Source organism: Saccopteryx bilineata, chromosome 2, assembly GCF_036850765.1.
Source record: "Saccopteryx bilineata isolate mSacBil1 chromosome 2, mSacBil1_pri_phased_curated, whole genome shotgun sequence".
Classification (NCBI taxonomy): Eukaryota; Metazoa; Chordata; class Mammalia; order Chiroptera; family Emballonuridae; genus Saccopteryx; species Saccopteryx bilineata.
Window position 1 is genome coordinate 60,499,981 of NC_089491.1, and position 23,637 is coordinate 60,523,617.

Consider the following 23,637-nt stretch of genomic DNA (forward strand, 5'->3'; position numbering starts at 1 on the left):
CAAAAACTACAGGTTTCAAATGCCCATGGGTGAAGATTTGCCCAAGTAAATCATAGGGAACAGGTATGCACTCCAGCACTGAGATAAAGGCTGGAGTGTCTGGGTCCCTCGACATATACCTTCAAAAGAGGAGTTTCGTCAACACCCGCAGAAACATCTGCTTCTGTTATCCAGACACTTGTAACCACAAACACACAACTTCACAGAAACGTGGCACAAGAGCCAGCAGAGAACTGAGATTGCAGGTGTGATACCTGGACCACAGGGCGCAGAAGTGGGCAAGGAGGGGGGCTGCCATGGAAATACTGGAGACCCCTAGCAATCTTCAAAACTACATTCTGCAAAAGTGGGGACTTCCAGGTCCTGTTTTCTGGTGCACGCCAACATGCTTGGGTGTCTAGGACGGGCGCTCTCTCCAGCCCTGGGTCTAAGGCTGTCCAGGACCCCCACCGTTGTCTGCCCTGCTGGGACCTCTCTCTGCCCCTAGACACCACCTAAAATGAAGGCACCACAGAATTCAGACAGAAAGCATCTAACCCATGGGTTGTAAAAAGTCCAGGGAAAACAATTCCGATCTTCTCCAAGCCTTGGGTATGCTGCCCTCACCCCCGAGACGCTCTATAAGCAGCGGTGGACTTGAGAATGGTGTTAGCTGCGACAGTATATTTTCCCTCTGAGGCCCTGAGTCAACCCAGACCAAAACGCAACATGTAAACAAAAAGCCCCTTGAGGGCACAGCTTTGCTAGAGAGGCCCAGCTGCCAAACGCAAGAGCAGGACATCCAAGACACTCCCCAGCGAGCCCAGGCACCTACTCAGGTCGCTCTTGGCATCGAACCCCGAAGACATTTCTTTTCCTGGTTTTTCCATTATAAAATGTTGAGCTGAGCAACATTCCTCCAGGTACAGAAGGGGAAAGGAAAAACAAAAAGAAATCTCAGGTTCTACAAATAATGATTTCCTCACTTAGAAATATAACTGATGGGGGGGCTTGGCTGGGGTGTCCGGGAACCATGTTTGGTTTCATCTACAAAACCCAAATGCCTATATTCAGAAAGGACAACGTTCACCAATCTGGTCAACGCCAACCCAGGACAACCTAAAACGAAGCTCACCTTTTAGAGACAAGAAAGTGGCACACAGACCTCACCCACCCATCCCTACGCGGCGACACCACCACACGCTGCACTTTTCCAAAATGTCCAATTAGAATCATCTTACCCCTCTCCAAGTAAAAGTTTTAAGAAACTTGACTCAGATCTACCTTTATTAAAAAACAAACAGCCTGACCAGGCGGTGGCGCAGTGGATAGAGCGTCGGACTGGGATGCAGAGGACCCAGGTTCGAGACCCCGAGGTCGCCAGCTTGAGCGCGGGCTCATCTGGTTTGAGCAAAAAGCCCAACAGCTTGAACCCAAGGTCGCTGGCTCCAGCAAGGGACTACTCGGTCTGCTGAAGGCCCACGGTCAAGGCACATATGAGAAAGCAATCAATGAACTAAGGTGTTGCAATGCGCAATGAAAAACTAATGATTGATGCTTCTCATCTCTCTCCATTCCTGTCTGTCTGTCCCTGTCTATCCCTCTCTCTGATTCACTCTCTGTCTCTGTAAAAAATAAAAAATAAAAAAATTAAAAATTAAAAACAAACAAAAAAACACAAAAGATGTATTTAAATGCTTGAAAAAATTAACTTGATGCTCTATGCAGATCAGCTCCTCTGACTATACAGCTAATATGGTTATATCCTTTGTTTAAAAAATAGATCTTTCGCTAATGACACCCGGTGGGATCGTTCTACATCACCGAGCTGGTCCCTCCTCCCGGAATAAAATGCGCCCTAAGAGTGTCCAGGTGGACGGGCACACCCTCCCTCTTGCTCAGGAACATTTTATTAAGATTGTTTCAGCGTGGCCATCCTTTTTTTCTGTTTTCTGATGGAGGGCGCTGGAGCAAGGGGACCCAGCCGGCTGGCTGATTGTCACTTGCTGTTGGTGCAGTCAAGGCGCTCGAGCACCTGTTGAGGCAGATGTTGAGGAGTCTGACCTGCTTCAGGTGCTCCAACTTCTCCACGCTGGGGCCGCAGGGGCCGCCCCGCCAGTAGAAACCCGTAGGCTCCGTCAGATGGCCACCACGAAACAGAGAGGCAGCAATGCGTTCTCCGGCTCCCCCTCGTACTTGTGCAGGATGTACACGCGGGACATGGAGAACAGGATGACCCAGACGATCCGAAGAAGCGCCCGAACACCACGTGCAGGGCGCCGAAGCTGAAGCCCAAGGTCAAGGACAGGAACCAGTAGGCCAGCAGGATAACGCCGACCAGCACTAGGGCGCGAGCCTGGCTGCTGGCCACCAAGGTGGCGCTGAGATTCTAGGACAGGTTCAAGACGTCCAGCCCGAGAACTTCCAACACCTTCGTCCAGACTTTCCACAATGTTTCCACAAACATGTCCACGCCCAGCACGAACCTCTCGGTCAGCCTAGTCAAGAACTTCTGAGCAGCGCGCACTTCGTCCTCGCCCAACAGGCTGCTGATGCTGTGCGAGAAGGTGTTGACTGTGCAACGGTAGCTGTTCTTCTCTGTGGTCCCGCGGCCCCTGCGCTCCTGGGGTCAGCAGCCCGAACAGCCCCTGCAGCAGCAGCAGCAGCAGCAAGAGCCCAGCGCGGGCCTGGGGCTAGCCCGAGGCGCGCGCGCCCATCCCGGGGCCGGAGGGACGCGGGGTCGGGGAGAGGACTGAGGGCCGCAGGGAGATGCCGCGACTCCCGCAGGGACCGCGCGCAGCGCCTGTGACTGCCGCTGCCGCTGCTGCGCCAGCCCTCCCGCCCCCCCAAGTCTTCCCTTATCTTGATGGATGGCAAAATCCAAAAACTGTATAGTCATCATCACTCTCCTTTCTCTCGCACTCTACCTCCAGTCTATTAACAAGTCCTGTTGACTCTGCCTTAGAAATATATCCAGAACCTACTACCTTCTTCTCCCCCTCTGCTTTCCACCGCTAACATCCTCGCTAACCTGGATTACTGCAGTAGCCTCGTAATCGGTTGTCCTGCCACTGCCTTTGCAGTCCATTCTCAACAATGATCCTTTAAAAACAAGTCAGATGGTGGCATGTCCCTGCTCACACCAGCTCTGTTGGCTTCCTGTTTTCATAAGAGGAAAAGTTTTTACAGTGAACTCCATGGCTTTCTTGACCTGGTCTCATGTTTACTCTCTTAATTTCCTGTTCTCACCCCATTCCTCCTTGCTCTTCTTCAAACTTGCTTGCAAGCTTCCCCTTAGGGCCTTCCACTGTGTGCTTCCTCTGTCTGAAGCAGTCTTCTGTCTCCATGCTTACTCATGCTTCGTCCTCGCTGAGGTTACCCTCCCAGTGCCTGAACAGTCAGGATTATAATCTGCCTTTTCCTGCGACTTTTGTCCCTTATCCAGCTCTCCCTTTCCTTTTGTCTCATAGCATAATACGCTGCTCACAAAAATAAGGGGATATTATATAGCTTCATACTCATTTTGAAATATCCTCTAATTTTTATGAGCAGTACAATATAATATGTAATTTACTTATTATGTTTATTGTCCATCATCTCTAGTAGACTATGGGCTTCCCCATGGCAGAGATCTTTAATGATAGAATGCAGTTAATATTTGTTGTTGAATGAACTGCTGTTCAGGATTCACTATGCCTTTAGAATCCCTCCTGTGAGGAAGTGTATGTTTCAGTTCACTGTTAGGAAAACATGTATTTTTCTGATAAACAGGGACTTTTTAATTTTTTTCCCCCAGTTATGAAAGTTGGATAAGTAATTTTTCTGTTTCTGTTTTGGTTTCCAGGATGCCAAAAACTAAGTTGTGATAGTGACTCTGCTTCATTATGTAGGTAAACTAATACAACCCTTCCCCTCCTTTCTCCTTTCCAAGCCTTCACTAAATGAAAACTTGTTTTGTATTATTTTTGGACAGTAACTGTACTTTTTCTTTTTAATTAAGTGAGAGGCAGGGAGATAGACAAACTCCTGCATTTGCCCTGACCAGGATCCAACTGGGATCCACCTGGCAACCCCCTTTTGGGGCTGATGCTCTGCCCATTTGGGACCGCTGCGCCATTGCTCCGCAACCAAGCTTCTTTAGTGCCTGAGGCGAGGCCCTGGAGCCATCTTCACCATCCAGAGCCAACTTGCTCATTTGAGCCATGACTGTAGGAGGGGAAAAGAGAGAGAAGGGGGTGGAGGGAGAAGCAGATGGTTACTTCTCCTGTGTTACCCTGACTGGAAATTGAACCCAGAACCTCCACACATCAGGCCAGTGCTCTACCAGTGAACCAGCCAGCCAGGGCCAATAACTGCACCTTTTATTAGGCCCTTTAATCTTTGGGAGTGATTGGTGTATAATAATTCAAAACCACTTTCCAAAGATAAGTCATTTATTAAAGAGATTTGTTTGTTAGCTTATAGCTGGTTTTCTTTTGAACTTTAGCCAGGTCAGTACCGTTGTTTCAGGTCGGATGCAATTTACTAGTTTGATCAGTTTTCTGAAACAGTAATTTTTGTATGCTGTTTCTCTATAGGCTTTTATTCTATTGAATTACATTTAGACAAGTATTAATATACTTGTAAACTATTTTTGATAATCCCAAACTCTTGCTTCTTAAACCCAAGGACCGTAATTTGTGACAGAATATCCTTTGAAAGAATTTCTTGCCACTGTTTAATAAAAGAAATTGTTGGCTAGAACCCAAACCGTTTAAATTAATGACAAGGTGTTCAGTCTGAATACATAAGAATTGATATCCTAGTATGTGCCTTTCAGATGTGGATAACTTTAAGGGTTATTTAAAGCCATAGGCATAAATGTCTTCCTGTTTGGCTTGAACTTCAGTTTGGCTTGAAATTTTTGGAGACCTCTCTTTTGAATTTGAGCAGTCTTAGCATACAAAAATCTAGCATTTCCTATTTCTGAGTTGGCCAGATTTGATTTAATGACAAGTAAATGCTGAACTTTTATGTAAGCAGGCATGTAGTGATAGTAGCATCGGGACCTACGGAAGTAAGCCATAAAGGGTTATTCTGGTTCCCCTGCTCCCACGGCTGCTGCTCTGCTGTTAGGGCTGGAATTGGGGATTTCACTGTGACTCCTAAGAAACTGCTCAGCTAGTTGTATTAACAAACTGACTTTGTCACCTGAAGGATCAGTAGTTTTAATTTTTTAGTTTTTTTATTTTTTAGCGAAAGAGATGGGACGGGAGGGAGATAAGAAGCATCTACTCATAGTTGCATCACTTTAGTTCATTGATTGCTTTCTCATACGTGCCTTGATGGGGGGAGGGGCCTCCAGCTGAGCCAGTGACCCCTTGCTTAAGCCAGTGACCTTGGGCTCAAGCCAGTGACCATGTGGTCATGTCTATGATCCCAAGCTCAAGCTGGGGACCCTGCTCAAACTGGTGTTCCTGTGCTCAAGCCGGATGAACTGTGTGCAAGCCAGCGACCTCAGGGTTTCAAAGGTGGAAGGAACCGCAGTGTCCCAGGTTGATGCTCTATCCACTGTGCCACCACTGGTCAGGCTTAGTTTGTTTTTTAAACACAATTGCCTGAAGTAGTGCACTTTTACAAATTACCCGTTTCCTATTAACTCAGCTTTCAGTTCTGCATACCAACCCAAACATACCTAATTCCACCTCTCACAAGAGTAAGGTGTTACAAAAACAGAAACGTACTGGGAATTCTGATTTTATTTTTTGATCTTAGTTATTACTAAATTCATGAGAAAAATCTGAAAAATCCTGCATTCTTTGAGGAATGTGACCATCTTGGCATTGTGTCTGAGGCATTTTTCCCGACAAATGGGTCAGTGTCGTGAGCAAAGGAGCATCTCCGAAAGGCATCAGTCACTCATACACGTTTGTGTCTTTCCACAATGCCAGGTTTATTAGGGAGACCTACCCAATAAGCCAATAGGATGATATGCAGGTTACACACAGGGAGGGGAAGCTTACACGATAGAAGCAAGTGGAGCGAGCATCCTGCGTGAAGTCCGGGTCACTGGCAGTGTCCACGGTGGAGAGCTAAGTGTTGGTCTCAAGCGAGGCAACTGCATTGGTGGCGTGTGTCTGGCGTCTGGTGGAGTGAAAGTCCATCAGGGCTCTGAACATGACTCATGGTACAGCCAAGCTCAAGTGTGGAATGGTTGCAGCTGAGTTCTTAGTGGGTGATGGATGATCTCATTCATATTGGTGTCTGGATGAATTCAGTTTCCAAGCATCCAGACTTGTGGTTTTGAGCATTCCAGGGCCCCTCCCAAAGGTGTTCCTCTTACATCTCATTAGCTCAGTCTTGACATAGTACTTGACATAACTATCATGGCTGACAGTGACTCCATATAATTGTCAAAAGTATTCAGAAAGAGCTCTGCTCTTGCTCTATACAGTTAGCAAGGTGATGTCTGTGTCCTCAGCCCGTGCCTGCTAGTAGTGGTCAGTACCAGCAGCAGCAGACTTAAAAACCATGGTCTGCTCTTAGACGATATATGAGATACGGCTTTTATTGTGCTGTGCAGATTAGCCTGCATTGCTTCATAGGTGTGAAAAACCATGAATGTCAACTCCATAAAAAAATTTAGCATTGTTTTATCTGTTTGTATATTTTAATTAAAGCTGTTTTACAACATTTATAAACAAAAGCAGTAGCTTCTGCCCCACCTCTCTCACTTGAATTCCTTGCCCTTAGAAGAAACTATGCTGCTCACAAAAATTAGGGGATGCCTTATCGCTTCATATTCATTTTTGAAATATCCCCTAATTTTTGTAAGCAGTATACTTACAAATTGTGTATTTTCTAATGGCGTTGAACTACAAGAAAATGCTGATATTTGACTGGTTTTGACTTGTGAAAATGGCAGTATTTTGAGAAACTTGCTTTTAACTGTCATTTGATTTTTAAAAATCAAATTTGGTTTTTACTGTGTTCATGCTGTGGAAGATGAGAATGTAACTTCTCCCAACACACTTTTCTCAAATTCTAATATAAGTACAGTTGTTTTTATTTAAGATAGAATGCTTATATTACCGTGCCTCTAAAAGTCAAGTCTGAGACATGTAATTGAATATTTTCTTTCTCATAAGCTTGTTCTCACCCAGAGTTAATAATTTTGTTAGCCATCCGTACCTTTTCATGATTCCTTCTCAATATGAAGCCTAACCCCCAAACCTCGGGGTAGGTACCTGTTGGGTCAGGTCCTAAAGGCCTCCCTTTTGAACTGTCCTTTCAATCCAGAGAGAGATGTTCTTCAGTTTCCCTTTCCTGAAACTCATGGTGTCCTCTTTCGTGTGGTCTCTCTTGGTCTCTGTATCTCGGTAGAGGGCAGTGACCAGCAGCTTTGAGAGAGGTTACATGGGATATGATTTCTGAGATTGGGCATGTCTAAAACGTCTCTTCCTTCCTGCCCACAAGTTTAGCTAAGTATACATTGCTAAGAGGAAGTCCTTTTCCCTCAGAACTTTGAAAGATTGTTCCCTAAAAATATTTCTTCTCTTTAAAAGCTTTTAAGGTCTATTTTCTGCTTTTTAAGTATTCTGATTGATCTGTTTTCATTGATTTTTCTGGGCACAGAGTGGCCTCCTAATCTAGAAATTTATAGGCTTTTTTGTTGTTATTGAAGAATTTCTTGAATCATAGTTGATAACTTTCTTTTTGTGTGTGTGTGTGACAGAGACAGAGAGGGATAGACAGACAGGAAGGGAGAGAGATGAGAAACATCAACTGGTAGTTGCAGCACTTTGGTTGTTCATTGATTGTTTTCTCATATGTGCCTTGACCAGGGGACTACAGCAGAGCGAGTGACCCCTTGCTCAAGCCAGTGACCTTGGGCTCAATCCAGCGACCCCGTGCTCAAGCCAGTGACCTCAGGGTTTCAAACCTGGGTCCTCTGCATCCCAGTCTGACATTTTATCCACTGCGTCACTGCCTGGTTAGTCCTCATGTGGTTTTAATTTGCATTTCTCATAGGAAGTTGGGCATCTTTTAGTGGCTCTATAAGAGCCTTTCTGTGAATTAGTCTATCCTTTGTTATTGGGCTGTTAGGTATCAAGTTCTGTCACTTTATGTATAAGGAAATAAGCCCTTATTTATGATGATAATTGGAGTTGTTCCCAGTTTATTGTTCATCTTTTGATTTGGGTTATGTTGCATTTCTCCATGTAGATGAATTTATCAGCTGCTATTTTAAGGCATTTGATTTAATGCCATAAAGAAAAAAAGGCCTACCTCACTCTAAAATTATTTTTTTGATCGTCCAGAATTTCTTCGGATACTACTTTGGTTTCAGTTTTTGTATTTAAATTATTAATGCATCTTAAATTAATTTTGGTAATTAGGGATCCCAATTCACTTTTGAAAAGATGGCTGGCTACTGGTTCTCTCAAATGTTTCCTTAATAGTCCATTTATCACTTCTGATTAAAAGTTCACCTTTATCATTTACCAAATTTCACAGGCTGTGTTTCCATTTCTTGATTTTTCTGTTCCATTGATCTGCCTATCTATTCATGTTCTAATTGTAATACTATTCTAATCGTTAAGGGTTTTCTAACATATTTACGTGTTAGGATCAGGTTTTTATTTTATTGTTGATGTTGATATTAACCACAAGTTTTATAGTGACATTTAAAAATGAATTACTCAAAATTTACAGAAAACCAATCAGAATTTTATGTAGTTCAAAAAAAATGCACTGACCTAGGTTGATACGGGTCAGTTTTCTAAGTCAACATTTACTATTTATTTTTCCAACGAGGGAGAAACAAGATGCCAAAACAGAGGTGAGAAGTACTTAATTATTTCACATTGGGGATCAAGATTGGCTTAGAAATCAGAACATTTTAACCTTGATGGAGGAAAAAAAATGATTAAATAGATCAATAATTGCAAAGTGAAATTCTTAAGCTTGAGAGTTGGATGAAGAGACTTCCTTGATGATTATGGGGACTCTGAGTCATTTGAGATGCAACTCTTGGTTCATTATCAGGTGATGAAAATAGAGCATCAGTAGTCCACCGGAGTGCAGCAGCCTTGGTGATTTTCTTTCAGTGAGAGGCCTTTATTTGAGATGTAAAAAGAGACTGCGGTGAACCACAGACCATTTCATTCTGAACCATGACAGCTTCTGGCATCTCTCCTCATTGTATTCTTTTGTAATAGCCCTTAAAGTAGAAAAAACAGTTGCCACTTCTCTGTGTGTGTCTGTGTGAGCCAGACTATTGCCATATTGTGACACCAAGAGAGAGAAGAGAACCTGTCTAAATGCCCACCTGAGCTATGGTGCCCAAAATGCATGCTCATGTCTGAGCTTTTTTTTGTTTTAGCATGCTGTGGGGTTCGGGGAGGGAGAGACAGGAAGGGAGAGAAATGAGAGGAACTTGTAGTTTCTGCACCTTAGTTGTTCATTGATTGCTTCTCATATGTGCCTTGACTGGGGGGGGGGGGCTCCAGCTGAGCCAGTGACCCCTTGCTCAAGCCACTGACCATGGAGTCAGGTCAGTGATCCCATGCTCAAGCTGGCGACCCTGCACTCAAGTCAGATGAGCCCATGCTTAAGCCCGTGACCTTGGGGTTTTGAACCTGGGACCTAAGCATCCCAGGTCGATGCTCTGTTGACTGCACCACTGCCCAGTCAGTCATTGTGAGCCATTTTGGAAACTTTTTCTCCTGAAGGTAATGAATTTAAACTATTACCTCTCAAAGGCCATACTGGAAAGTACTATTATGTTGGGGGTTAAGGCTATAACATGAATTGAGGGGGACACACACAAACATTTAGTCTATAACAAGGCTGTGAAATAATGGGTGGGCGGCTCTGATTCCCTGTGCTCAGTCCTCTCCTCAGAAGTCTTTGTGGGGACTTTGGTCCCACTTACGCATACGGTTTGCACAGTGTGAGAAGGAGCATTAATCATTTTTTAAGAGCTCTAGGCCTAAAACTTGTCTTCAGAGTCTTAGCAGTAGTGCCTAGAATGGGCCCAAGATCTCTCAGTGATTTATTTTAATTTTTTTTTTTTTTTTTTTTTGTATTTTTCTGAAGCTGGAAATGGGGAGAGACAGTCAGACAGACTCCCGCATGCGCCCGACCGGGATCCACCCGGCACGCCCACCAGGGGCGAAGCTCTGCCCACCAGGGGGCGATGCTCTGCCCCTCCCGGGCATCGCTCTGCCGCGACCAGAGCCACTCTAGCGCCTGGGGCAGAGGCCAAGGAGCCATCCCCAGCGCCCGGGCCATCTTTGCTCCAATGGAGCCTCGGCTGCGGGAGGGGAAGAAAGAGACAGAGAGGAAGGAGGGGGGTGGAGAAGCAAATGGGCGCTTCTCCTATGTGCCCTGGCCGGGAATCGAACCCGGGTCCCCTGCACGCCAGGCTGACGCTCTACCGCTGAGCCAATCGGCCAGGGCGTCAGTGATTTATTTTAAAAGGTGCTGTGATCTCATTCCCTTTTGTGGGGTTTCAATAAAAATGCATCCACTTGAGTGTTCCCATAGTTTGTGTTTGTTTCCATTTTAACCATTTTAAGCGTACAATTCAGTGAGATTAAGTCCACTTGCATTGTTGTACAACTACAACTGCCATCCTTCTGCAGAAGTTGATCATCTTCCCAAACAGGAACTCAACACCCAGTAAAAACTATCCCCATTTGGCCCTGGCCGGTTGGCTCAGCGGTAGAGCGTCGGCCTAGCGTGCGGAGGACCCGGGTTCGATTCCGTCCAGGGCACACAGGAGAAGCGCCTATTTGCTTCTCCACCCCTCCGCCGCGCTTTCCTCTCTGTCTCTCTCTTCCCCTCCCGCAGCCAAGGCTCCATTGGAGCAAAGATGGCCCGGGCGCTGGGGATGGCTCTGTGGCCTCTGCCTCAGGCGCTACAGTGGCTCTGGTCGCAACATGGCGACCCCCAGGATGGGCAGAGCATCGCCCCCTGGTGGGCAGAGCTTCGCCCCATGGTGGGCGTGCTGGGTGATCCCGGTCAGGCGCATGCGGGAGTCTGTCTCACTGTCTCTCCCTGTTTCCAGCTTCAGAAAAATGCAAAAAAAAAAAAAAAAAAAACTATCCCCATTTCCCCCTTTTCCTAACTGCTGGCAGCCACCCGTTCTACTTTATCTAACTGTTTTACTTTTATGTTTAGAAATATAATTGATATTCAGAAGCGGAATCTTGCTCATTTGAAAATCTTCACCAGCTCCTTGCCTTGGGCATGCAGTTTGCTGGGTAAGCCTGGGACTAAATTGCCATGTCAGTCGCTGATTTTTGGAACATCTTCTAAGAGGATGAAACTGCCTGAGTTTACAGTGAAGAAGTGCACTTCCAGATTTCTGGAGTAGATCAGGGCTTTCCTTACCAACGGCCGTGGCATCTTAGTCCACTGTGTTTTTCTTATCTCTTGGCCAGAAAACAAAACCAGCAGTTGTGGTGTAATAAGCCTTGTGTACACAGCTGCGGGAGGGCTCAGGAGGTGGCTGTGTTCTGAGGCTCTGCGGCTTGCCGGAGATAATGGGGCATCTGGCACCATGGAGTTGCTGATCACAGCAGTTTTGAAGTTGGATTTTGTCCTGCAATGATGGTGACTCTTTGAAGAGAAAGGAACTTTTGAATATTCTCATTGCTTTGAAACCAGTGCCAGGAAGATATTGGGACTTATTGCTGGTCAGAGACAAAGCTGGGTGTGTGAGGCTTTCATATATAGGAACAAAGGTTGCTTAAAAAAAAGGGGTAATAATTAATCTTGCCCTGAAATTTGTTGAACTCCCAGGGCAATTTGGAGTCTTTTTAAAAAATCTGTTGGCGATTATGTTACATTCTAAAAGTTAATCTAGATTAAGAGAGAATTTGGGTTCAGAATTTAGGTGTGCTGATGTCAGAAATCAGGCAATGGGGTGTATTTAACCTTTCGAAGCCTCAGTTTACTCATCTGAAGAATGAACAGTGAGGCAGTTTGTTGCTGGATTCTTTGTAAGGAACAGATCAAATAATGCATAATACATTTACAGTGTCTGGCACAGTCTAAGTACTTAATATAGGAAACCTCTTTATGCCCCTGGACAAGGCATATAAAATGGAAAGGTGTATATATACCGCATATATGTTTATCCTTCAAAGCACTCTAATTTTATTTTTATTTTTTTGAGTGAGAGGAGGAGAGATAGAGAAACAGACTCTTGCATGCACCCTGACTGGAATCCACTCAACAACCCCCATCTGGGGCTGATGCTTGAACCAGTCAAGCCACTAGCTGCAAGAGAGAAAGAGAGAGAGAGAAGGAGGAGAGGGAGAGGAAGAGAAGCGGATAGTAGTTTCTCATATTTGTTCTGACTGGAGATTGAATCCAGGACTTCTGCACGCTAGACTGATACTCTATCCACTGAGCCAACCAGCCAGGGTTTTAAAAAACACTTTTTAAAAGTGAGTAGAAAAGAGAAGGGGAGATAGTGAGACAGACTCCCACATGTGCCCTGACCGGAATCCACCTGGCAACCCCATCTGGAGCCAATGCTCGAATCAGCTGAGCCATCCTCAGTGCCTGGGGTGACACTTGAACCAATGGAGCCACTGGCTATGGGAGAGAAAGAGGGAGAGAAGGGGAAGAGGGAAGGGGAGAGAAGCAAATGGTCACTTCTTCTGTATACCCTGACTGGGAATTGAACCTGAGATGTCCATATGCCAGGCCAGTGCTCTATCCACTGAGCCAACCAGCCAGGGCTCAAAACATTCTTAAGATCTTCCAATCCTGAATTATTTGACTTACTTGAAACCCAAATAGTCTGGCCCATCCTGCCTGAAGGTACACACTGCCTTCTGAGAAGTCAGGGATAACAGAGGCTGATTCTTCCAGCCCAGATTCAAACCTGGGTGGCATTTCTGGTTCCTGATTGAGTGAAGCAGATGCCAAGGTCATGTGAGCTTTGGATGGTTCCTACCCATTATGTTGTTTTCCTCTTCAAAAAGTAGGCTGGAATTTGTTTTCGGTAGCTAAGTTCATTATCTGTCTCCAAGCCATACCTCCCTTTTCTTCTGTTTATGAAAAGCAAAACAAAATTACTAGGTGCTCACATCATCCTTTTAGAAGGATCTGGCGATTCACTAGCTGACACTCCTAGATTCTACAGATTAGGGTTGAAACCAGGAGAATAAAAGTCACCCAGTACCTTTTTCCACCCTGCGTTCTTATTCACAGGTTAGTCTGGGATTGCAGCATGGGGAGCAGGGGAAATGGTGGGCACAGATAGGATCCAGTTCTTATGTACTCAGACAATGCGTCTGCTCTCATAACTGCTTATCTGAGTTTCCTTGGAAAGGGCATTGAATAATAAATAGTGGGAGTGTGAAGAATGAGCCTTGAGACCTACAGAACTCGTGGAAATTCAGAAAATGTAATGCAGAAATGTACGTTTTCCAGCTTGGGAATCCAAAACAGTGGGATTGTTGGAAGAACTTTTGAGACTTTTTTTTTTTGAAAGCATTATTGTGTTCAGTGGGTACATGTGATCTACTCATAAAAATCGGTGCTTTAATCACATTGCTGGGAGCTGTGGATTTTACTACCAACAGAAACTAATGTAAGATATGATTTCTTAGCAGGCACTAGGAGACTTTTTTTTAAGAAAGGGGGAAACTACAGCTCTTAAGCAGAAAAATGCTAACTGTGTTGGCAGACATACATGTTTTATATACATATTGACAAAGAATGATTTAACTCTTCACCACTTGGTTTTACTTTAATCATTCCTAAGGTGTTTTTTTCCTACTCTTAGTTATGCAGTAGCCTCCTGGCTGACATTTAACTATTGACTGGTAATCCTGGGGAATGAGCCATTATAATTTATGGTCAAGGGTTCAGATGTAAAGTGACAGAAGAGATATTCAAATGCTATTAGTGCCTATTTTTCATCCCCATGATGTCTTCTCTCAGAAACCTTATGAAAGCACTGAAACTAAAGAAATTTAATATTGTTTTTTATTAAGTGAGAGGCAGGGAGGCAGAGAGACTGACTCCCACATGCATCCCAACCAGCATCTACCTAGCAAGCCCCCTACTAGGTGATACTCTGCCCTTCTGGGGCTGCTGCTCCATTGCTCGACAACTGAGCTATTTCAGTGCCTGAGGAGAGGCCATGGAGCCATCCTTAGTGCCCGGAGCCATCTTGCTTAAACTGTTTGAGCCATGGCTGTGGGAGAGGAAGAGAGAGAGAGAGAGAGAGAGAGAGAGAAGAAAGAGAGAGAAAGGGGAGGAGTGGAGAAGCAGACGGGCACTTCTCTTGTGTGCTCTGACCAGGAATTGAACCCAGGACTTCCACATGCAGGAGTGATGCTCTACCGTTCAGCCAGCTGACTAGGGCCAAAAAATTATTTTTTCATTTATTAATTTTTTAAAGAGAAAAGAAGGGAGAGAAAGAGGAACATCAGTTCCTGTATATACTCTGACCGGGAATCGAACCAGCAACCTCTGCCCTTCAGAACAATGCTCCAACCAACTAAGCTATCCAGCCAAGGCTGAAACTAAAAATGTTTTACAATAGGGGAAAAAACTTCCTATTCTTCTTAAGTAGAAAATTCTCTGAGTTTCTGTAAAATTTTGCTTTGCCTTGACTGTTGTAGGAACAATTGTAGTCTTTTAATTTTTGATGTGTAGTATAATTCCATGGGTGGAGATGGGTGGAGGCGGGGGGAAGAAGGGTTGAGGTAGGTCGCCAGCCTGGAGAATTGCTGTCTGTCTTTGAGGATACCCCCATCACCCTCTCCTGCTGGCTTCTCGACCGTGGGATCCAGCCGTGCCACATCATTTCCTGTCCAAGTTGGCACTGTGACGGTAGCACAGTAGCTCTGCCCAGTGTTCTCAAAATGCACTTGGCAGGTTTCCAGCAATAGAGTCCACCAGAGAAACAACTCACCCTCTTATTTTTTCCCTCTGTAACATTGGGCAGCCTCCCCAGGCCTCAGTCCCTTGTCTCTTGCATTTTAGAATAGTCCCATCGAGTCCCCTTGCCTTAGGTTTCTATAGCAGTGGCTTTCTGAACATCCCCCAAACTTTCCTTGTTTCTTCTTTTGTGCTTAGGCCCGAAGACTTCCTGGGGGAAGACTTAAAACACGCTTTCCTGTGCGAGCAAGGAAGGATACAGTCCTCTCCAGTTATCTTTTTCTCTAGTCTAGGTCAGAAAGATAGCTCACACCTGTAAGTGCCTACTGTGTAGTAAGCACTGTAGGGCTCCCGTGCATGACCTCACTACTCCCCATAGCGTTCCTGTGAGGATCTTTCCCGAGTGGCTCGGAGAGATTGTCGGCCCCGGGTCACATGGCTAGAATGAAGTGACATTCCAGAGACAACAGCTTTACCTGCTATGAAGTGAAGATGGGTGTACAGTAAAGCTGGGTCGTCAGGGCTCTTCCCCACCATGGGGCTTCACATTCTTAGTGTGCAGTAGTGCAGGAGAGTGGACCTGTGTGTGATACCCTGTGCTCTTAGCAGTTTAGGTGTTCTCCAAGATAATTCATGCTTTACCATGCTCTTCACATCCTTCTGAGTCCTTCTTAGCAGTGTATCTATGTGTCTATTAACAATTCTGTTCAAGGCAATCTAGGCTTTTCTCTCATCTTCCTCAAAGTCTTCCAGGCTCCACCCACTGCCCAGTCCAGAGCCACTTCCACAATTCTTGGTATTTCTTATAGCAGCACCCCACTGCAGGTACCAAAATCTGCATATTCTTATTTTTTCTATAACAGAGCTGACAAATTTAATGATTGAAATAACACAAATGCAGGCCCTGGCCAATTGGCTCAGTACTAGAGCATCGGCCTGGCGTGTGGATGTCCCTGGTTTGATTCCTGGTCAGGACACACAGGAGAAGCACGCATCTGCTTCTCCACCCCCCGCCCCCCTTTTGCTGCGTGCGCGCACTCACTCTCTCCCCTTTTCCTCCCCTCCTGCAGCCATGGCTCCATTGAAGTGAATTGGCCCTGGGTGCTCAGGATGGTTCCGTGATCTCCACCTCAGGTGCTAAAAAATGACTCTGGTTGCCAAGCAACAGAGCAAGGACCCCAGATGGGCAAGGCATCACCCCCTAGTGGGCTTGCCGGGTGGATCCTGATTTGGGGCACATGCAGGGGTCTGTCTCTGCCTCCCCTCCTTTTACTAAATAAAAATTTTAAAAAAAGAAATAACACAAATGTATTATTTTAGTGTTCTATAGGTCAGAATGTCACCACCGGACTCACTGGAAACAAATCGGGGGTGGGCAGGGATGGCTGTAGGAGAGAACCCCTCTCCTCGTGCTCCCAGCGTCTAGAGGCCGCCTGTATTCCGTGGCTCCCGATTCCCTTCCTCGACCTGCAGAGCCACCAATGACCAGTTGAGTCCCTCTAATGCTTCAGGTTTCTCCTGCTACTGCTTCTTTCATCTATCCCTCTCTTTCTAACCATGGCCAGAAAAGGCTCCCTGCTTTTAAGGACTCGTAATTACATTGTACATATCTGGATAACCCAGGCAAATATGTTTATTTTGAAAGTCCTTAAGTTATATCTTCAAAGTCTTTTTTGACATGTAATGTAACATAGGTTTGGAAATTAGGACTGTTAACGTGTGTGTGTGTGTGTGTGTGTGTGTGTGTGTGTGTGTGTGTGGTATGTCTGCCTGCCTCTGCCTGCCTGCCTGCGTTATTCTGCCTACCACACAAGGTAAAGTATAAGTGAATACATAGCAAAATTATTCTCTGACCTTCGTTAACAACCAGTATTCCTGTAGGCCACGCCTGTGGTTTCTACTACAACAAGCATTTTATTCGGGGCTCATCCGTTCTATCTGGCTGGCAACACACACCTTGCTGGACAGGTGCGAGATTAGCAAGAGCTGTGGGAAGATTGGGGTGATACTGGTTAACTAAATCATATAGGTCTCAGTGTCCAGATCAACAAAACATCATCGCACTGTATTGTGCGCTTGTCACCCAAAATAGTCTCTCTCTCTCTTTTTTAATTTGAGAGGAAAAGGAGATAGACTCCCCGCATGCGCTCTGACTGACTGGGACCTGTCTGGCGACCCCTGTCTGGGGCAGATGCTCATAACAGATATTTTTAGTGCCTGACATGGAGGCTCCACGGAGCCATCCTTAGCATCCAGGGCCAACACACTCAATCAAGCCATGGCTATGGGAGGAGAAGAGAGAGAGAGAAAGAGAGGGGCGAGGGGGAGAAGAAGGGGAGGAGAAGCAGATGGTCGCTTCTCCTGTGTGCTGTGACCAGGAATCAAACCCTAGACTTACACATGCTGGGTCAATGCTCTACCACTGAGCAAACTGGCCAGGCCCCACCATAAAGTCTCTTTACGTCCTCATTTACCCACCCCACCCCGCCCTCTTCCACCTCCCCTAACCCCTTCTACCCTTTGACTAACACCATACTGTTGTCTGTGTGTATGAGTTATATATGTGTGTGTATTTATTTTTGCTTAATCTTTTCAACTTTTTTCACCCAGCAGCCCAGCTACCCTCCCCTCTGACAGCTGTCAGTCTGTTCTGTCAGCTTCTGTTGCTATTTTGTTAAATTATTTTGTTCATTAGATTGTACATTTAATGTGGAAGTGAGATCATATGGTATTTGTCTCTCTTTGTGTTATTTTATGTAGTATAATACTTCCTAGGTCCTCCCATGCTGTCGCAAAAGGTAAGAGTTCCTTCTTTTTTATGGCTGTATAGCAGGCGTCCCCAAACAGCGGCCCCCTGAGGCCATTTATCCGGCTGCCGCACTTCCGGAAGGGGCACCTCTTTCATGGGTGGTCAGTGAGAGGAGCACTGTATGTGGCGGCCCTCCAACGGTCTGAGGGACAGTGAACTGGCCCTATGTGTAAAAAGTTTGGGGACCCCTGCTGTATAGTATTCCACTGTGTAAATGCACCACAGCTTTTTTTATCCATTTATCTGCTGATGGGCACTTGGGCTGTTTCCAGATCTTGGCTCCACCTAGCCCCTTTTAGCGAAAACAAGCCATAGAAGCAAGGAAACCACTTGGTTGTGACTTTCCTCCTTATTGTAAAATTAAGAAATACAGTAAAACAGATAACAACAGAAACCTTTTATAACGGAAGTGTTAGAGCTAGGATGTAGAACTGACCCACTTGCTGCAAGCCTGTTCTCCTTTGAACACAGAGCTGAGCGGCATTGTCCTTGAGCTTCCTCCGCGGGACTCGAGCTCTCCGTGCACTTGGTGCGTTACTGAGTAGGTATGTGTGGAGGATGGGAAGCCCCCACTCCACTCCCACCTGGAGCTTGATGCGATTCCACTCTGACAGGTGGTTAACCGGTAGGGCCTTTGCAAGTTAAATCTTGTCTCGGGAAATAATTTGCTGTGGGATCAAAGCATGGGTGGGTAAATTAATTTTTCAGCAAACTACAGGTCTGGGAGAATGTAAAAACATTGTATATAAAGTGCTGCTGATGTCCTTGATGAACGAGTAATTTGGGGGTGATTTCTTTTTCTAAGATTATAATTCTGCATTTGATTGATTCATGTCCTAATATGAAAAAGAACTCTGAAAACTTGTGTACTTAAAATAAGGTCCTGGCATAACCAGTGAATTCTATGTATTTATTTTTCAGCACCTATCTCACTTAGAGCAGTGAGTCTCAAAGGGTTTTGTGGGGGAGAGGGTGGTTTTGCACCCTGGGGGCATTTGGCAGCGTCTGAGACATTTTTGGTTGTCATGATTCAGGGGGAGGGTACTACTGGCATCTAATGGTGTGAGGCCAGGATTGCTGCTAACCTTCCCCATGACACGGTCGCCCAGTCCAGAATGGTAGTGGTGCTGAGGCTGGAAACCTTTAAAGGGGCTGTTTTCTATTTTTTACTTACTTAGATATGTCTTTCACACTGCTCATAGATTTAATTTCACATTTCCTTTCTCATCACAGCATCTTGCCTTTCTTTGGCTTAAACGTTTATTGGTTGGGTTGGTTTCTTTTTCTTTCCTCTCCCACCCTTGTTAAGGTAGTCATCCTTTTTTGGAGGGGGTCTCTGAGCACAGATCTTGGGGCAGCATGGACCAGCAGCATGTGGCAGAGTTGTTTCCAATTTCTTATCTGTAAAATGGAGGTGATAAAGTGCCCAATATAGGATGATTGTATTTAAGAGAGATGGTATTGCAAAGTGTTTGGCATGTGATTAGTATTAAGTAAAGGCCTTTGCCCAGGCACCTGATTCAGGAGAGACCATATGTCAAGTTCAAGGGGCCCAGGACCTCCTTCTGTTTTTGGTAAGAAGTTGCATATAAAGGAGAGGCTGAAATCTCCAGCATTCAGGGAGTGTCCTCACCTCTCCAGGAAAGAGGAGAGAACTGAGCTTTTCAGTAATGGTTACTGAAAGTAAAGATCAACAAAACATCTGAAGTACTGAAGAGGCATGGCTTACTTCAGGCCAAAGCTTATTTTTAAAATGAAATTGACAGCTACTCGTTCAAGTTGAAACATTCCAGACTTAATTATAGATACCTGCAAAAGTTTCTTCAAACACATGAGTTTCCACAGTGGGGTACTATTTGACAAGAGCTGTTTCTTGGCCAGTTACTTGTTTGAGAGTCAGCTTAGAATACAGGGTTAGCAGTCAGTTGGACAGAGAATTTGTCTCTGTCCAGAGCAGAGAGAGCTTCAGTTGTGCCATTTGTAAAATGGACATCGTAACACTCCCCTCAGAGCATGGCTATATAAATAAAAATGAAGGTGCTGTCTCCGCCTCCGCAGCGAGAGGAACGCCGCGTGTCTGCGCACCTGCAGCAGGCGGTTGGGAGGGTCTGCCTCAGCTTCTGAGCAGGACGACCCAGCTGGCCAGCCCCAAAGCCAGTCGTCTGAAGGCCCACAGCTCCTTCCACTTCTGGGGGCTGATTCACCATGTGACGGAAGGCACAGAGCCTGTGGCCACAGCAGTGGTGTGGTGGTCATCAGGAAGAGGAAATCTGGCCAGCGAAAGCTGGCCACCTCCTATGTGGGGACTCCATCCACAAGAACACCAGGACCTCGCTGAGCAGCATCTAGCAGAGGCTGCGCAAGGACAGATCCCACCCAGATCTGCGCAGGGCCAGTGCCGTCCTGTGCAGCCAGGAGCCCGTGATGGTGAAGATGGGGTGTTCCTGAGCGCTCCCCTCCCCAAAGCAGTAAAAGTTATCAGCCAACTGTCCAAAAAATAAACAGTTAAAAAAATGAAAGCATAATTGTGAGACATCAGACACAGTACTTTAGAAATGATTATCTGTAAAGGTTATTGTTTGAAGTTTTTAAACATCACATACAAAAGTGTGGTGAGAGGTAACAAGTTAACTTTCTATCCAACCTATTAGTATTTTTATCCAGTTGTATCTGTTCAGAAAATTGATGTTGGAAAAAACTTGAGCCCTGCTTGCACTCACCACTGCTGTCTCTTTGGGGAAGGCAAGTCAACTCAGATATGACTCCGTTCTCGTGCCACCGAGGAGTGACTTCCGCACCATGCTGTCAGTGCCACTGGAAAACTTAGCAGAAAACAGTTTACAGCAGGGGTCCCCAAACATTTTACACAGGGGCCAGTTCACTGTCCCTCAGACCGTTGGAGGGCCAGACTATAAAAAAAAAAAATGAACAAATCCCTATGCACACTGCACATATCTTATTTTAAACTAAAAAAACAAAACAGGAACAAATACAATATTTAAAATAAAGAACAAGTAAATTTATATTTTTCTGAAGCTAGAAACTGGGGAGAGACAGACAGACTCCCGCAGGTGCCCGACGTGGATCCACCCGGCACGCCCACCAGGGGCAACGCTCTGCCCACCAGGGGCGATGCTCTGCCCCTCCGGGGCGTTGCTGTGCTGCGACCAGAGCCACTTTAGCGCCTGGGGCAGAGGCCAAGCAGCCATCCCCAGCACCCGGGCTATCTTTGCTCTAATGGAGCCTTGGATGCGGGAGGGGAAGAGAGAGACAGAGAGGAAGGAGAGGGGGAGGGGTGGAGAAGCAGATGGGCGCTTCTCCTGTGTGCCCTGGCCGGGAATCGAACCCGGGACTTCTGCACGCCAGGCCGACGCTCTACCACTGAGCCAACCGGCCAGGGCAAGAACAAGTAAATTTAAATCAACAAACTGAGCAGTATTTCAATGGGAACTATGTTCCTCTCACTGACCACTATCAATAAAAGAGGTGCCCCTTCCGGAAATGCAGCAGGGGCAGATAAATGGCCTCAGGGGGCTGCAGTTTGGGGACCCCTGGTTTACAGGGCTTTCACTTGAAAAACATGATAAATCCAACTGATTTAAACAGCAGTTGATTGGTGCAATATTTGCCATTTCTCTCGTTAATGTCTGTGCCTATCAGTTTTCCTATCACCACCTTCAAAATCTGAGTCCAAACACTTCTCTAGAAGAAGCCTCCAGCTCTTACTTCATCCTGGTCATTTCTCAGTTTTACATTTTCTAACTTGTTTTCTTTGGCTGCCTTGACTAATTTGTATTTGTAGACATACTATTTAGTAAGTATACCATTTCATATTAAGTTATTTCCTCACCTTGATATTTTTCTTGAAAATGAAATCCATGTCACTTTGGTGTTTTGACGTCCCAATGGTGCCTGATGCAGAGAGGCATCCTCTAGCCTTGGTACTTATCATTTGCTGTTGACGTTGAGTTATAACAAGTTTGAGTCAAGCAGTTAGAAGATCCAGCTAACACTGCATAGAGGATTAGGTAAGATTGAAGCTGCTGGGTGGAGAGAAGGAGATGGAGCATGTTTAGCTGGGCAGTCGGGTAAATCAGTGGAGTAAGTGCTCTGAAGGGTAAGTACATGCTCTTATGGGTGGAGGATACTGGGAACATTAGTGCGAGGTGGGGATCAGAGAGGTTTATGCGGAATCCTGTCGGGGAAGGTGGAGTTAGCCAGGTGAAGTGGCAGATTTGGGGAAGAGACTGGGATAGGGGTTAGAGCATCCTGTGCTTAGAAATTTCCGATGGCTTTAGGCGACCCCTGTGTTTTGGTTATTCGACCCCCGCCGGGGTCGCGACTCACAGGTTGAGAACCGCTGGCTTAGAACCAAAGACTGTTTAACGCGTGACTTCACATTGGAAGGTGAAATTGGGTCTGGGTGTATGTGGGGGTGAAGTAAGATAAAAAAGGACCTGGTCAATCATATTAATGAATTTTAGACTTTATCTCAGGTGGTAGGAAATTGTTGGAGAGCTTTAAGCTGGCCAGTTATATAGTGGAAGTGCAGGTAGGAAAATTCCTTCCGGCTTGGGGAGGATTGGGGATGTGAGGGTGGCCTGAAGTACCTGCAGTGATACCCAGATGAGGAGAATCGTGGCCTGGGTAGAGCAGGGGCCACAGTACTGGAGAGAGGTGGGCGGCGTGGAGGTTTAAGAAAGGATCTCTGAGCTGACTGAGGGGCAGCGGGGCCTTCAGTGCAGCGCCCAGGTTTCTGGGAGGCTTAGCTGCTGCTCAGGGAGAGGAAGCCAGGAGGTTTGTGGGGGAGGTTGATGAGCCCAGTTTTGGAGAGATCTGAGTTCTTGGGTCTTGTGGGGTGTCAAAAGGGAAATGTGCATCTGAAGCTTAGAAAAGATAGAGCACATTGAGTTGGGTTCTGCGAGTCTCCCCCACCTTGATGATCATTGCAGCTGTGAGGTGATAAGACCACCATTGGGGGTGGGGCATGGCACGGGAAAAGAGGGCTGAGGGCCCAGCCCTGAAGAGCAGTCGCAGAAGAGGCTGAGGGGGTCGGCCAGAGAGCTGAGAGGAAACCTGCAAGTATGGAGCCTTGAGCGTTGAGTCAGAGCTGTGGCTTTGGCAACAGGGACAGTTCAGGGGCTTGGTGGCTGCTGAGCCCAGAGCAGAGGAGGGGGTGGGTGGGGTGTGAGGAAGGTGCTTCTGCGGGCCTGTGTGGGCCTTTGAGGGTGTTAGAAGAAGGCTTGCCACCTCTGGGTAGGCACAGTCTCTGAGTGTATTACTTGGTGAGTGGACCAAGGATGAGACTTCAGCTCCTATGTGTGACCTTAGCTGGTGCCCTTGTTTAATGTGCAAACTGTATCCCCCATGCCTAGTGGCTAAGGGTAGATCAGTGGTTCTCAATCCAGGACAGTCTTGCCACCCCTACTCCACCCCCCAGGAGGGACATTTGGTTAAGTCTGGAGACAGTTGAATGAACCAGAGAGGACGGGTGTTACTGTCACCTGGGCAGAGGCCAGGGATGCTGCTGAGTACAATACAACGCACAGGACAGCCCACATCAAAGAATTATCCAGCCCCAGATGTCAGCTGTGCAAGGGTTGAGTTACCTCGGTGTTGGTGAACCTTGAAAGATCTTGGTCTGTGAAGAAGAAGGTATAGGGGGGTGGTAGCTAAAGGTTGACCTGGGAACAGTGTTTTCAAATACTTCATTTTGCCTCCTCACCTCTCCACCACATAATTCTTATTCATCAGGTTGTAGTTTTTCAGCTGATTATACCTCAGTAACCATTTTCACTTACCTCCTCCTCCCAGTAAATACTGTAATGCAAGGTAACCTTGTGTCCTGATTTCTGTTTCTGGGCTCTTTGTATGACATCTGCTTCTTAATACCGTTGGTCAGGAAATTGTTTTGGCAACCAGGAGACAGATGGACGTAGCTTTGACTTATCTAAAGT

General features: G+C 46.0%; 1 protein-coding gene and 1 pseudogene across 4 annotated transcripts in view; one reads left to right on the top strand and one right to left on the bottom strand.

Annotated features, from left to right (window-relative positions):
- KANK1 (KN motif and ankyrin repeat domains 1) overlaps positions 1 to 23,637 on the top strand; it is a 253,617-nt gene that overhangs the window by 30,986 nt on the left and 198,994 nt on the right. The gene's annotated exons all lie outside the window — the stretch shown is intronic.
- Positions 1,903 to 2,696, bottom strand: LOC136322231 (BRI3-binding protein pseudogene; annotated as a pseudogene).